Genomic DNA, 13,000 nt, shown 5'->3' on the forward strand with positions numbered 1-13,000 from the left:
TTGGCTAAAATTTTAGAGCCCTGAATTCTAATGCCAGGTCTGCCCATTAAGTGTTGTGAGAATTTAGGCAAGGCACTTAACTTTCCTGGGTCTCTTTTTCTCCCACCTGTAAAATCAATGAGAGGCTTGGACTACATGAACTTTAAGGTCTCTTCTAATTCAAAGTCTATGATTTTATGATGAAGGCAAAATAATCACCTGCCCTCTGGTATTGGGTTAAGCCAAATGTCAGAAATCATAGCAAGGCTTGCAGGAAACAGAGTAAACAGCTCTCTATGTGGAGTGAAGAGCAGCATTTTGTCCAAAGTACTTCGCATGTCTGTCACCAAATGGCTCTTCTACCACCCAATTTTGAAACTTAAAAATCCCCTCCTATCATTTTAATGTTTTTTTGTGTAAAAGCAATATGTTTCCAGAAGGCCCATTTGGAACTTTATGAGATGCAGAGCCTTTCAGCCTATCACCATCAAGTTAGTGCAGATTCATTTATTTCTAGAGAAAAAGAAGATTCTTGAAGGGATTTGGTACAGGACAAGCCTAACGACTCTCCTATCTCATTCTCCCATTTTCTGTCACTTCCTTTCACTTTCATTTTCTTTCACTTCCTTTCATCTTTCCATTTTTCTCTCTTTTGGTAGTAGAAGAGGCAGAAAAAGAGCTCTAGTAGAAATATTTGGGAAGAGGGGATCCCTGGGTGGCTCAGCGGTTTTTTAAGAAGGAAACTAAAACTCATCCACCCTAAAGATAAATAATAACCTGAAGTATGTCTTACAATTACATCAAAATTGGGATCCCTGGGTGGCGCAGCGGTTTGGCGCCTGCCTTTGGCCCAGGGCGTGATCCTGGTGACTCAGGATCGAATCCCACGTCGGGCTCCCGGTGCATGGAGCCTGCTTCTCCCTCTGCCTATGTCTCTGCCTCTCTCTCTCTCTGTGTGACTATCATAAAAAAAAAAAAAAAAAAAAAAAAAAAAAACAATTACATCAAAATTAATATTTTAACAATAACAACAAAAATCTCTCCCACTTGCTGGGTGAATTCATAAAATGTTACTCATTAGAGCACTTTTATACTGTTCATTAAGAAATAATGTTTTTGATTTATAAAGTTTCAGTGATGGAAGATGTGTTTGATACAGGTCAGAATCCCTGTATGCCTGTCCACACACTTTACTGGAATATATCTTTTGCTGTCCTTAACTCCCATTTTCATCCCATATGACACTACCTCCAAAAACAATGCTAAGATAGAAGGTGATATGGTCTAATAATCCATTTTTCATGAGAGGAAACAAACTACATGGATTAAGTGACTTGCTTAAAGGTCATTCAGTTAATGATTACATAGACCTGGTTTAAAGAGCCGATATACTTGTTATTGTTTGTAATGAAAATGTTTATTTTCTCAGAAAATGTTTACTTTCTCAGAACATTATCTGTTGGGGCCTCACCTAGTAAGTCAACCTGAGGCTCATGCTGCTTTGAACATTTGCCGTTATGTAAAGTCCAAAGAATGCTTTTACCAACTTCTGTCACCTGTGCTCTCCCTCTCCCACAAAATTGAAAGCAAGGAACCATAGAACTATTGAACTCTCTTTGCAGTCCACTTACAAGTGTGTGATTCAGCTCTAGGTTTCTCATGGATTATTCTGACTGAGCTTATTGCTTTAATGTCTCATTGGTCCCTGTATTCACTCCACAGCCCAATGCAAGCAGATATGAAAATTGTCCTGGCATCCTGGATGCATTCTTTCATATTATTTTGTTATACAACATGATGGAATTTTATAAATGTGTTTACACCACATCTAGGGATGACTTGCAGTTTAGGGGCAGTGCTGCCACTTAAGAGAAAAATGTGAGAATGGAATTAGAATGATATATATTTTAAATGCTGCTTATACCTTTAGGGTATTTCCATATTTCAATTTTGCGAGTGTTCTGAAAAGTTCTTCTGAATATATTTTTAGATATTCAAATATTTTATATATGTATTTTTCAAGCTAGTTTATCCATCTGCCTTTCATTTCATCCTCCTAAATAGGAGTCATCTGGAACTTAAAACAAGTAAGCCATAAATGTAGGAGAGAAGAAGGAAGAAAGAGGGACAGAGAGGAGGGGTATTCTGATTGAGATGGATTGATTAATTTCAATTTATCTGAGATGAACAAAAAGGCATATGGGTTTCCCAATTGCTTTGCTTTCAAACTGGAGAAGGCTACACAATTAATCCAAATATAAGAAAGGGAATTCAACAAAATATTTGATGGAAAATTTGTCCTCCTGGACCAAGACATGAAACTCTTTGAAGTGGTCCACCTAGATAGTGAACTCTAGATGTCACCTGATAGGTAGATCATGCTCCCTTTGAACTGGGTATGGTTAAAATAAGCTGCTACTTAAGTCACTACCCTGTTTTAGAAAGTACATCAACAAATTACTATGGTTTTTCTCATTTACTTGAACTTAAAACTGGATTCTGGGTAACAAGATATGAGACAAATGAGTGTAACAACTCATTATACTGTAGTATAAATTGCTCTAGGTGATGGTACCATAGCAAAATTATTATAGGAAGAATCAAGATGCAAATATTATTTATTTGACAGGAAGCAGAAAGATTACTCAGAGACTATGTACATGTGCTTCTGTAATTGCTCATAAATTATTATGGTTCATGCTAAAATTCACCCAATTTGTATATACCACGTGGTTTTATTTTAAATAAGAAAAATACAAATTGTTAGGAATTGGAAAATGTAGTCTGCATGATAAAATGAATTACTAACATTGGTAGTAGTCTGTGTGCAACTTTTTCATTTCTTATCACCTATCTGTCAAAATCTTTATTCCATGACAGCTTTTTAAGACCATGTTGCTTGCAAAACCACAACAGAAAAATCTGACACTGGAATCTCACTAAAATATTATTTGCCATAAATTAGAGTTCATTATTAGGTGGGTGTATCTTAGACCCTCTCCAAGGAGATTTAGTTTTTGGATGACATAAGGTACTTTCCCTTATAATGTGGCTTTCCTGGCCCTGATCCTAAAAATTGTGTTACAGGAGGCTTCAGCAGGCTTATCTCTGAATAGCCTCTTTTTAAAAAATGTATTTATTTATTATTTTAGAGAGAGTATGCACATGAGTAGGGGGGAGGGGCAGAGGGAGAGGGAGATAAGCAGACTGGGGGGGCAATGGGGGACTTGATCCCAGGACCCTGAGATCATGACCTGTGCTGAAATCAAGAGTCAGATGCTAAACTGACTAAGCCACCCAGGCGCCCCATGCACAGCTCTTTGAACTGAGTTTTATGGTTGGAATAAACTTCCTTCGTTCAGGAATAAATGCCTCCTTATGCAATCCAGTCTATGTCTATTCCCCATTCTTAGATGATACTATAAATCAAGAGTTATATAATAATGTAAAGTATGTGTTTGTCTTACTTATGCTACAGTGGCAAGAGCACTAACTGTGTAGTCAAGAATACAGCTGTAGTTGAGGCATGTGAGTGGCTCATTCAGTTGAATGTCTGCCTTCAGCTTAGGTCATGATCCTGGGGTTCTGGGACCCAGCCCTAGGTAGGGCACCCTGCTCGGTGGGGAGTCTGCTTCTCCCTTTCCCCCTGCTTCTCTCTCTCCCTCTGCTCTGTCCTGCCCCATTCTGCTCCTACTCTCTCTCTCTCTCTCTCTCTCTCTTTCTCTCTGTCAAATATTATTTGACAGAGCAAGCACAAGCAGGGGGAGATACAGAGGGAGAGAGATGCAGGTTCCCACCAAGCATGAAGCCCAATGTGAGGCTTGATCCCAGCACCCCGGGGTTATGACCTGAGCCAAAGGCAGACACTTAACTAAGCCACCCAGGCACCCCAATAAATAATTTTTTAAAAAAAGGATAGGACTGTAACTTATTGATATAAATTGCAAAGCTTCTCTAGATCTCAGTTTCCTAGGTAACTTGGAATAACCATGTATCCTGTCTACCACCCATGACTTGTGAGGAAGAAATGCAAATTTGTGGGAAAATATAGATGTAGAATGGAAGATATTTCTTTTGCTTCTGAAATGAAGATCAAATGCTTCACAATATTATTCAGAATGTGTGTGGTCAGGAACAACTTTGGAATTTTTGGAAGAATTCAAATTAGGCATAGTATTCTAGGGCATGTTATATATACAATGGCCACAACTGTCTGAAGAGAAAATAAACACAAGTTTCCTTAAACAGCTATTTCTGTGCATCAAATGATGTTAAGACAAATATGTTTCATCCATTATTTCATGTAACTGAATTATGTTTTAAAAAATACTTAATGAAGGAAACTTCAGAATTGCTCTTTTACACACATGGAAACTCACATTTATAAAAATGGGGACACTGGGATCCCTGGGTGGCGCAGCAGTTTGGTGCCTGCCTTTGGCCCAGGGCGCGATCCTGGAGACCCGGGATCGAATCCCACATTGGGCTCCCGGTGCATGGAGCCTGCTTCTCCCTCTGCCTATGTCTCTGCCTCTCTCTCTCTCTCTGTGACTATCATAAATAAAAAAAAAATTAGAGTTGCATTTCTGGTTAAAAAAAATGGGGACACTATGCAAAATTCTGTGTATGACAGTAGAGTTAGGCAATTGTCTTGAAGTTTCTCTAACCTTTAGATCAGGTGTAGGCAAGCTATGGTCAAGGGGCCAAACCTGGCTCACTGCCTGTTTTTATAGGGTTCTATTGGAACACAGCGATGCTTAATTGTTTACATATCATCTATGGCTGCTTTCTCATTAAGGTGGCAGAGTTGAGTGTTTCTGATAGACAGTATGACCTACAGAACTGAAAATAATTATCATTATCAGAGCCTTTACAGAAAAAGTTGGCGGGCTCCTGCTCTATACATTGTAGAAAAGGCTGCTCCCAAAGTTCCTCCCCTTTGTCACATGAAATACACCCTTTTTCCATGATGTGCACCATCTTTTTAGGTACTCATTTTGCCTAATGAAGGAAGCTACAAGGATCAGATGACATGTGTCTTGTTTCCGCTTTTGGTTCCTTCAAATTGTCTTTCCAACTTTCCCTGTATAGGCAATAAGAATACTAGCTAGTCTTTACTAACTGGAGTTCCCTGACAAGTTTAGAAGATTTTGTTTCTCATACAAGTATTGAAGGAAGGTAAACCACATTTTCTAGAATCTTTGATAGATCTGTTAATATATCATGCATATTTCACATTGAATTAGCAGAACCTGCAAGTGTGATACACAATAAATACCCTCTATGCTTTCTACCCTGGTCTCTGGAGCTCCTTTTATTTCTGGATCCCTACATTTTGCAGGTGTCTCCCTGCATCACATCACATTCCTAAGAAGATGGCCATTTCAGGCTCAGGAAAGAAAAGAAAGTCTCACAGTCAGGCTTAGCCTGAGGAAAGAAGAGACTGGTCCAAGGTCCTTTCTTATTTGCATTTGTCCATCACATCACTGAACTCGATTTAAGGGCCTGCCATTTCATTAAGACTCCCCACATCCCACCTTTGTTCTAATGATGAGATTTAAGAGAACTCTTCTGAAGGCATCACAACCTATACAAGGTATCTGGGAGGCTGATGAATTAGACATTGTTGTAATGAGTTAAGGACATTCACGTGTTTCCTGTTAAAAGCTGAAAGTGGTGAAAAATAACCTAAAGGATTTCAAATACTTTTGAAAAACAAAACAGAAATCTTGTATTATGTTGGAGTTCACTAATCAAGAGCTGACAGCAGATTGCCTGGTAATCAGGCTGTGCCTCAGAAGCAATGATTGAGTTCATATATCCTTCTTTGGATATGAGATGTTGATAGGATTCAAATTGGTCTGAACTGATTCCCAAACTTCCCTTTTATGATTATGGTTAAATATGTCCAGGGTCATCAGTTATTCCTGGTTTTCCCAGGACTGTTCTGGTTTTAAAACTGAAAGTCCCATATTCTGAGAAACCCTTCAGTCTCAAACTGGGGCAAGTTGGTTACCCTAGATTTGACTATTGGTTAAAATAATAGCCTCAACCCTATATACTCTGCAAAGAAATGTGGAGAAGATAGGTGATCAAGTGCCAGCTAGTGGCAGAAGTGAGATCTGCTAAGAAGCAAACTGAACAGGGCATGGGCAGGTGCTCTGCTGGGTTACTGTAATGGGTAGCATTTTATAGGGGCTCCCTGCCTTAACCACATTTTCCCTTAAGTACTTCGAATTCATGTGCTGTCTCTGCTGTGTATTGGCACTATAGCATAGTCCTTAAAATCTCAGTCCTGTGGGTTTAAGTCCTGGCTCTGCCATTTATAAGCTGTGTGAATGGATTACCCTGTCTGTGTCTTAATTTCACTATATATAAATAAGGATACTAATAACAATAGCTACTTTGTGGGATTTAGAAAAATACTAAACAAGTCATTACAAAGCACTTAAAACAGTGTTGAACTTAGTATACACTTAGTGCTGGCTACTATTATATCATCCCTGTATGCTTTCTTTGCACGAATCACTGTCATGTGGGTGTCTCATAGCACCTTGAACTTAATGTATTTAAACCTGAACTCCTCATCTTTGTCCCCAACTGCTCATCCTCCTTTGTTGGCTCTCATGAAGGAAGAAAGTTACCTGAGCTAGAAACCTTGGACCACTCGTGACTTCCTTTTTTTCCTTCAGTCTCTACATCCAGGCAATGATGCCTTATACTACCTAAATATCTAACACTGGCTATTCATTGATTCTTTGATTTATATATTCTTCATTTATTATAGAACATTTATTGGGTACCACCCATTGTGCTGTAGAATTTGTGAGCTTGGTATTACTGTCAACCAAGCAGAAACTGGGGAGCCACTAACTCCTCCCTTCCCCTCATTATTCAATGCCAATCCTTCTGCCTGTTTTGTATTGCTTATATTCATCCATTCTCTTTTCTATCAGTTTGGTTCATCTTCATATCTTTTTTTACCTGAAGTATGGTAATATTCCATAAATGATCTCTATGCTCCCAGTCTTGACTCCCCCAACCCCCAGTCTTTACTCCATACTACAACCAGAATGATTGTTGTAAAAACTATTCTAAAGATCTTTCAATGGCTACATATAACTTTCAGGATAATTTTCAAACTTCTTAGCTTATTCTACAAAGCCTCTTTGCGATCTCTTATTCACCCTGCTAGAATCACCTGACATTTACCCATATGCTCCAGCCATATGGAACTTCTTGTAATTTCCTAAACATGTCACATTGTTTCAGGCCTCTATGACCTCACATGTGTGGTTTCCTGTGCTTGGGATGCCCTTTCCTCTGTATTCATCTAGCTATTGGCTCCTCATTCTTTAAAATTTAATTCAATAGTCACCTCCTTTGCAAAGCCCCTCCTTAACCTCCCAATCTGGCTTAGCAATTTCCATGACATCTCTTTCCTCTATGGTATCATATTGAAGAGGCGGGATGCTTAATGGTTAAGAGCATGGCCTTAGCAACAAACACATGAGAAAATGCTCCGCATCAGGGAAATACAAATCAAAACCACAATGAGATACCACCTCACACCAGTGAGAATGGTGAACATTAACAAGACAGGAAACAACAAATGTTGTAGAGGATGTGGAGAAAGGAGAACCCTCTTGCACTGTTGGTGGGAATGTGAACTGGTGCAGCCACTCTGCAAAACTGCGTGGAGGTTCCTCAAAGAGTTAAAAATAGATCTGCCCTATGACCCAGCAATTGCACTGCTGGGGATTTAACCCAAAGATACAGATTCAGTGAAATACCAAGACACCTGCACCCCAACGTTTATAGCAGCAATGTCCACAATAGCTAAACTGTGTAAAGGGCCTAGATGTCCTTCAACAGATGAATGGATAAAGATGTGGTCTATATATACAATGGAATATTCCTCAACCATTAGAAAGGACAAATACCCACCATTTGCTTTGATGTGGATGGAACTGGAACTGGAGGGTATTATGCTGAGTGAAGTAGGTCAATTAGAGGACAATCATCATATAGTTTCATTCATACGGGGAGTATAAGAAATAGTGAAATGGACTATAAGGGAAAGGAGGGAAAATTAGTGGGAAAAATTAGAGAGGGAGAAAAGCCATAAGAGACTCCTAACTCTGGGAAATGAACAAAGGGTTGCAGAAGAGGGGATGGGCAGGGAGATAGGGAAACTGGGTGATGGGCACTGAGGAGGGCACTTGAAGGGATGAGCATTGGGTGTTATACTATGTTGGAAAATCGAACGTCAATAAAAACAAAACAAAACAAAACACAAAACAAAACAAAGCAAAAAGCATGGCCTTAGGATCAGTCTCCTTGGATTTGAATGTTGGCTCTCGTACTTACCAGCATTGTAAGGATTTAGGGATTTGGGCAGGTTACCTAACCCTCAGTATCTTTGTCTACACAATCAGGAAATAATACTAAAACCTACCTCAAGGGGTTGTGGTGAGGATTAAATGAGTTAATACATGTAAAATGCTTAGATTAGTTCCTGGTACATGGTAAACACTTGTGTTGCTTATTATTATCATTATCACCATAACGGTTTATTTAATATTCCCACTAGACTGTAATCCTCCTGAGAGCAAGGACCATGTGTGACTTGACAGTGTTGTCCCAGGGATTATTCTGTTTCCTGACACAGGGGCTCAATAAACGCTTGTGAATGAATGAATGAATAAATAATAAGTAAAATAAAGAAATGGAGAAATAAAATGACTTCCCCCACCAGAAAAAAAAATTAATATCTAAACCCACCAGGCTCCATTTAGCCTCTTATACCTGGAAGAGGCAGGGGCTAGGGCTTTCAGCTGGTCCTTTCTATTTAGCTATTGGGGGAAATTATGCAGGCTTAGCTCTGTCTTCAAATGCCAGGAATTTTTGCCTTTATTATCACTTTAAGCCTTGGGAAAATAATCAAAATCCCCTATCCCAAAAGTGAAGTCCTAGCAAAACACAAAGGGAAAAAACAAGTGGAAAGGCCTCTTAATCACGGAGCTAGCTTTACTCCATTCTGCTCATTCTAGACATTTGGAGAAATGATTTCAAGAATTTGCCAGATTCCAAATTAACCAGAAAGCATATGAACTGGGATGACTGATAGAACAGTAGGAACATCTCTGCTTTACAGAAATGGAGACAGGCTGACTTAGATTTGAGACTGTACAGTTACATAAGAGGAGCCTTCTTGATGATACTTTTCATGGGGAGTGGGGAGGAATCTTCTATTTGATTGGCAACTCTTCTATAGTTAAGACTTAGTCCAAACTCACTGCAAGACCATTTTTAAAATGCCATCAAATGTTACAAGCCTTATTGTGAATCATTACCTTATTTCTGTCCACTTCTCTTTGTCATCATTACCACTCTGTGGGATTTGATCTTGCCTTTCTTCAACCAGATAACTAGGCAAGCTGGGCTTAATGCTCCAACTTCTCTCATCTCTTTTCTGAACATACAATCAAGGAGTCCCAGATCACTCACTGGAGCAGTGAGATAGTTGTTCGAACTCTGACATTCAGAGATAATGAGGTGGCAGGAAGGGTTGGCCCAGCACTCTTTGATGAAAAGGTGGGAGTAAAAAAAAAAGAAAAGGTGGGAGTATTTATCATTTTATGACCAACAATTTTGCTGGGCCCCCACAATGGGTCTATTTCTAAGGAATGATTTCCTAACTCTGTGAATGAGCTATATAGGCTGAAACAAAATTTTCAGAAGATAAACATTACCTTTATTTGGTTAGTTTTATTCTTCCTTCTTTATACCTGCTTCTTATGGATTTGCTCCAGCTGAAACACCAAACTCTAAGGCAGTTGTGAATGGCGGCAAAAAACTACCTAGTTGATTTAGTTGATTCAGTCTACTGGTCAGTCACTTTAACAGGAGAGGACAAACACAATTCTGTGAAAACTGCTTTGGAAGGGTGGCAGACAGAACTGAGACAGCATGGTACCAACCTACCCCATCCTCTTGACCCACATGCACATACCAACATAGCAGCTTCCAGAAGAGCCTTGCTTGCGATAGAAGTGGGACAGCTTCATTACAAAACTGTAAAGCTGGGGAAGTATGTCTTCAGGAAAAGTAGTGAAAGAACATGTATTTTGGAGTTAGGGCAATTATTTGCTACTTTATTATTATTTTATTAGTAGTGGTATTTCAATGTATAGAGTTTTTACTAGGCACCAAGATCTCTGTTGGGTCCTTTATATAGTTTACATTTCACATTTTAATGACTCAGGAGAAAGGTACTGTTATAATCCCCATTTTATATATGGGGAAACTAAGGCACAGATAGGTTATCCTAATTGCCTAGAGTCATACAGCCACAATCAATAGCAGATCCTGCATTCAAGGATAGGTAGGGGGAGACAAACCATGGGAGACTCAACTCTGGGAAACAAACTGAGGGTTGCTAAAGGGGAGGTGGGTAGGGGGATAGGGTAACTGGGCGACAGGCATTAAGGAGGGTACATGACGTGATGAGCACTAGGTGTTATACTCAACTGAGGAATTACTGAAAACTACATCTGAAACTAATGATGTACTGTATGTTGGCTAATTGGATTTAAAGTAAAAAAAAACAACACAAAAAACATAGGTATGTTTGTTTCTTGACATTTTCTAAATTCTTGACATTTTTCCTTTTCTGCTTCTCTAACATATGACCATGGCCAAGTAATCTAACTCCAAGTTTCCCAACCAGTGTTCCATAGATAGACTATAGGGGTGCCAACACATTAAATCCTCAGCTCTTGGGTGGTCAGTAAAGTCTGGGGTGACTAGTAATTTTGAGCTGCTAGAAACCTTGTCATTTTATCCCAATAAGCAAATATATTTTATTATGTTGTATGTGTATGATGACATGAAAAAGTTTAGGCAGTACTAATTAACTTCTGTTAAGTGTAGTCATCTATAATGTTGGATTAATCATTTTTATTTGCTGGGGTTTTTGGTGAGGATTAAATGAGCTAATGTACATAAGTCACTGTATTACTCAGAGTTCTCCAGAGAATATCTCTCTATCCATCCATCCATTGATCCCTATATATAGAGAGATTTATTATAAGGAATTGGCCCATGCAGTCACAGAGCCTGACAAGTCCCAAGATCAGCAGTAAGCAAGCTGGAGATCCAAGATTACTGATGGTATAAGTTCCAGTCCAATTGCTGGCAGGCTTGGCCTAAGAAGAGCTGATGTTTCAGTTTGAGTCCAAAGGCAGGAAAAAAGCCAATGTCCCAGCTCGAAGCAGTCAGGCAGAAGGAAATTATCTCTTACTCAAGGGAAAATCTTTGTTTTATTTGGGCCTTCAACTGATTGGATGAGGTCCACCCACATGAAGGAGGACAATATGTTTTGCTCAGTCTACTGATTCAAATGTTAATCTCATCCAGAAAACCCTTAATAGACCCACTCAGAATAATGTTTGACCAAACATCTGGGCACTCTGTGGCCCATTTAAGTTGACACATAAAATTAATCACAATAGTCACCTGACATGATATCTGACATGTAGCAAGGGTGCAATAAAAGATCCTTCCCTCCAGAGAGTAATGGATTAATCAGATAAAGGAATATATGCTCACATATAATATCTCTGCTAGGAGGTTTGTACTCATCCTAGGGAGTAAGACATTCTAATTCAGAAAAACTGCATGACTCCCAGAGACTCTAAAAGGTGACACAAAGGAGGCAAACCCAGGTAAATCCCTTTAGTTGGGAAGTCTTTTAATTCCCTTTCAGAATAAACAAGATCTGGTGGATGGCAGTGGTGGTGGTGGTGGGGATGGTTTGCTTATTCCTGCTACAAATTGAGCTGGTCCCTGGGTTTGGTCAGGAAGAGCAATAGGCTTTATATGTTACAACTTTGAAAGTCAGCAGACTCCAATGAGGTGTCTGCTTCAGGTCCCCTCTCCCAGCTGTCTCATAATATTGAAGTCAATGTCATAAAGGAGAAAATATATGCAGCCACATGCAGCTTCTGCCCTGTTACAAAAAGTGTCCATGCATCTTGCTAGTAATGACCCCAACCAAAGAAATATATAACAAAAGGAGTTTTCTTAATCTTTTGTATTTGTCATCTGCAAAGCAGTGTGCAAATATGGTAATAGCAAAAAAAATTACAAACAAGTATATTAAAGTATTTATAACATCTTAAGGGGAGATTATCAGGATAATGAGTTAAATTATGGTTGCCAATGTGAACTGAATTAATACAACTGATACTAAACATTATTTCTAATAACATAAGTTGGCATTCCTAATATTAAACATTATTTCTAATGTTTAGAAACATTTTTTTATAAATTAATTTTTATTGGTGTTCAATTTACCAACATACAGAATAACACCCAGTGCTCATCCCATCAAGTGTACCCCTCAGTGCCCGTCACCCATTCACCCCCACCCCCCACCCTCCTCCCCCTCCACCACCCCTAGTTCATTTCCCAGAGTTAGAAGTCTTTATGTTCTGTCTCCCTTTCTGATATTTCTCACACATTTCTTCTCCCTTCCCTTATATTCCCTTTCGCTATTATTCATATTCCCCAAATGAATGAGAACATACACTGTTTGTCCTTCTCCGGTTACTGTGGCCAAGTTCAAAAAGGGTGTTGCCTGAGTTCTTCTCTGGGATTTTGATGGAATCTTGTCTCACATTTAGATCTTTCATCTATTTTGAGTTTATCTTTGTGTATGGTGCAAGAGAGTGGTCCAGTTTCATTCTTCTGCATGTGGATGTCCAATTTTCCCAGCACCATTTATTGAAGAGACTGTCTTTCTTCTAGTGGATCGTCTTTCCTCCTTTATTGTATATTAGTTGAGCATAAAGTTCAGGGTCCACTTCTGGGTTCTCTGTTCTATTCCATTGATCTATATGTCTGTTTTTGTGCCAGTACCACACTGTCTTGATGAACACAGCTTTGTAGTACAACCTGAAATCTGGCATTGTGATGCCCCCAGATATGGTTTTCTTTTTTTAAAATTCCCCTGGCT

This window comes from Nyctereutes procyonoides, unplaced genomic scaffold (genome assembly GCF_905146905.1).
Source record: "Nyctereutes procyonoides isolate TBG_1078 unplaced genomic scaffold, NYPRO_anot_genome, whole genome shotgun sequence".
Lineage (NCBI taxonomy): Eukaryota > Metazoa > Chordata > Mammalia > Carnivora > Canidae > Nyctereutes > Nyctereutes procyonoides.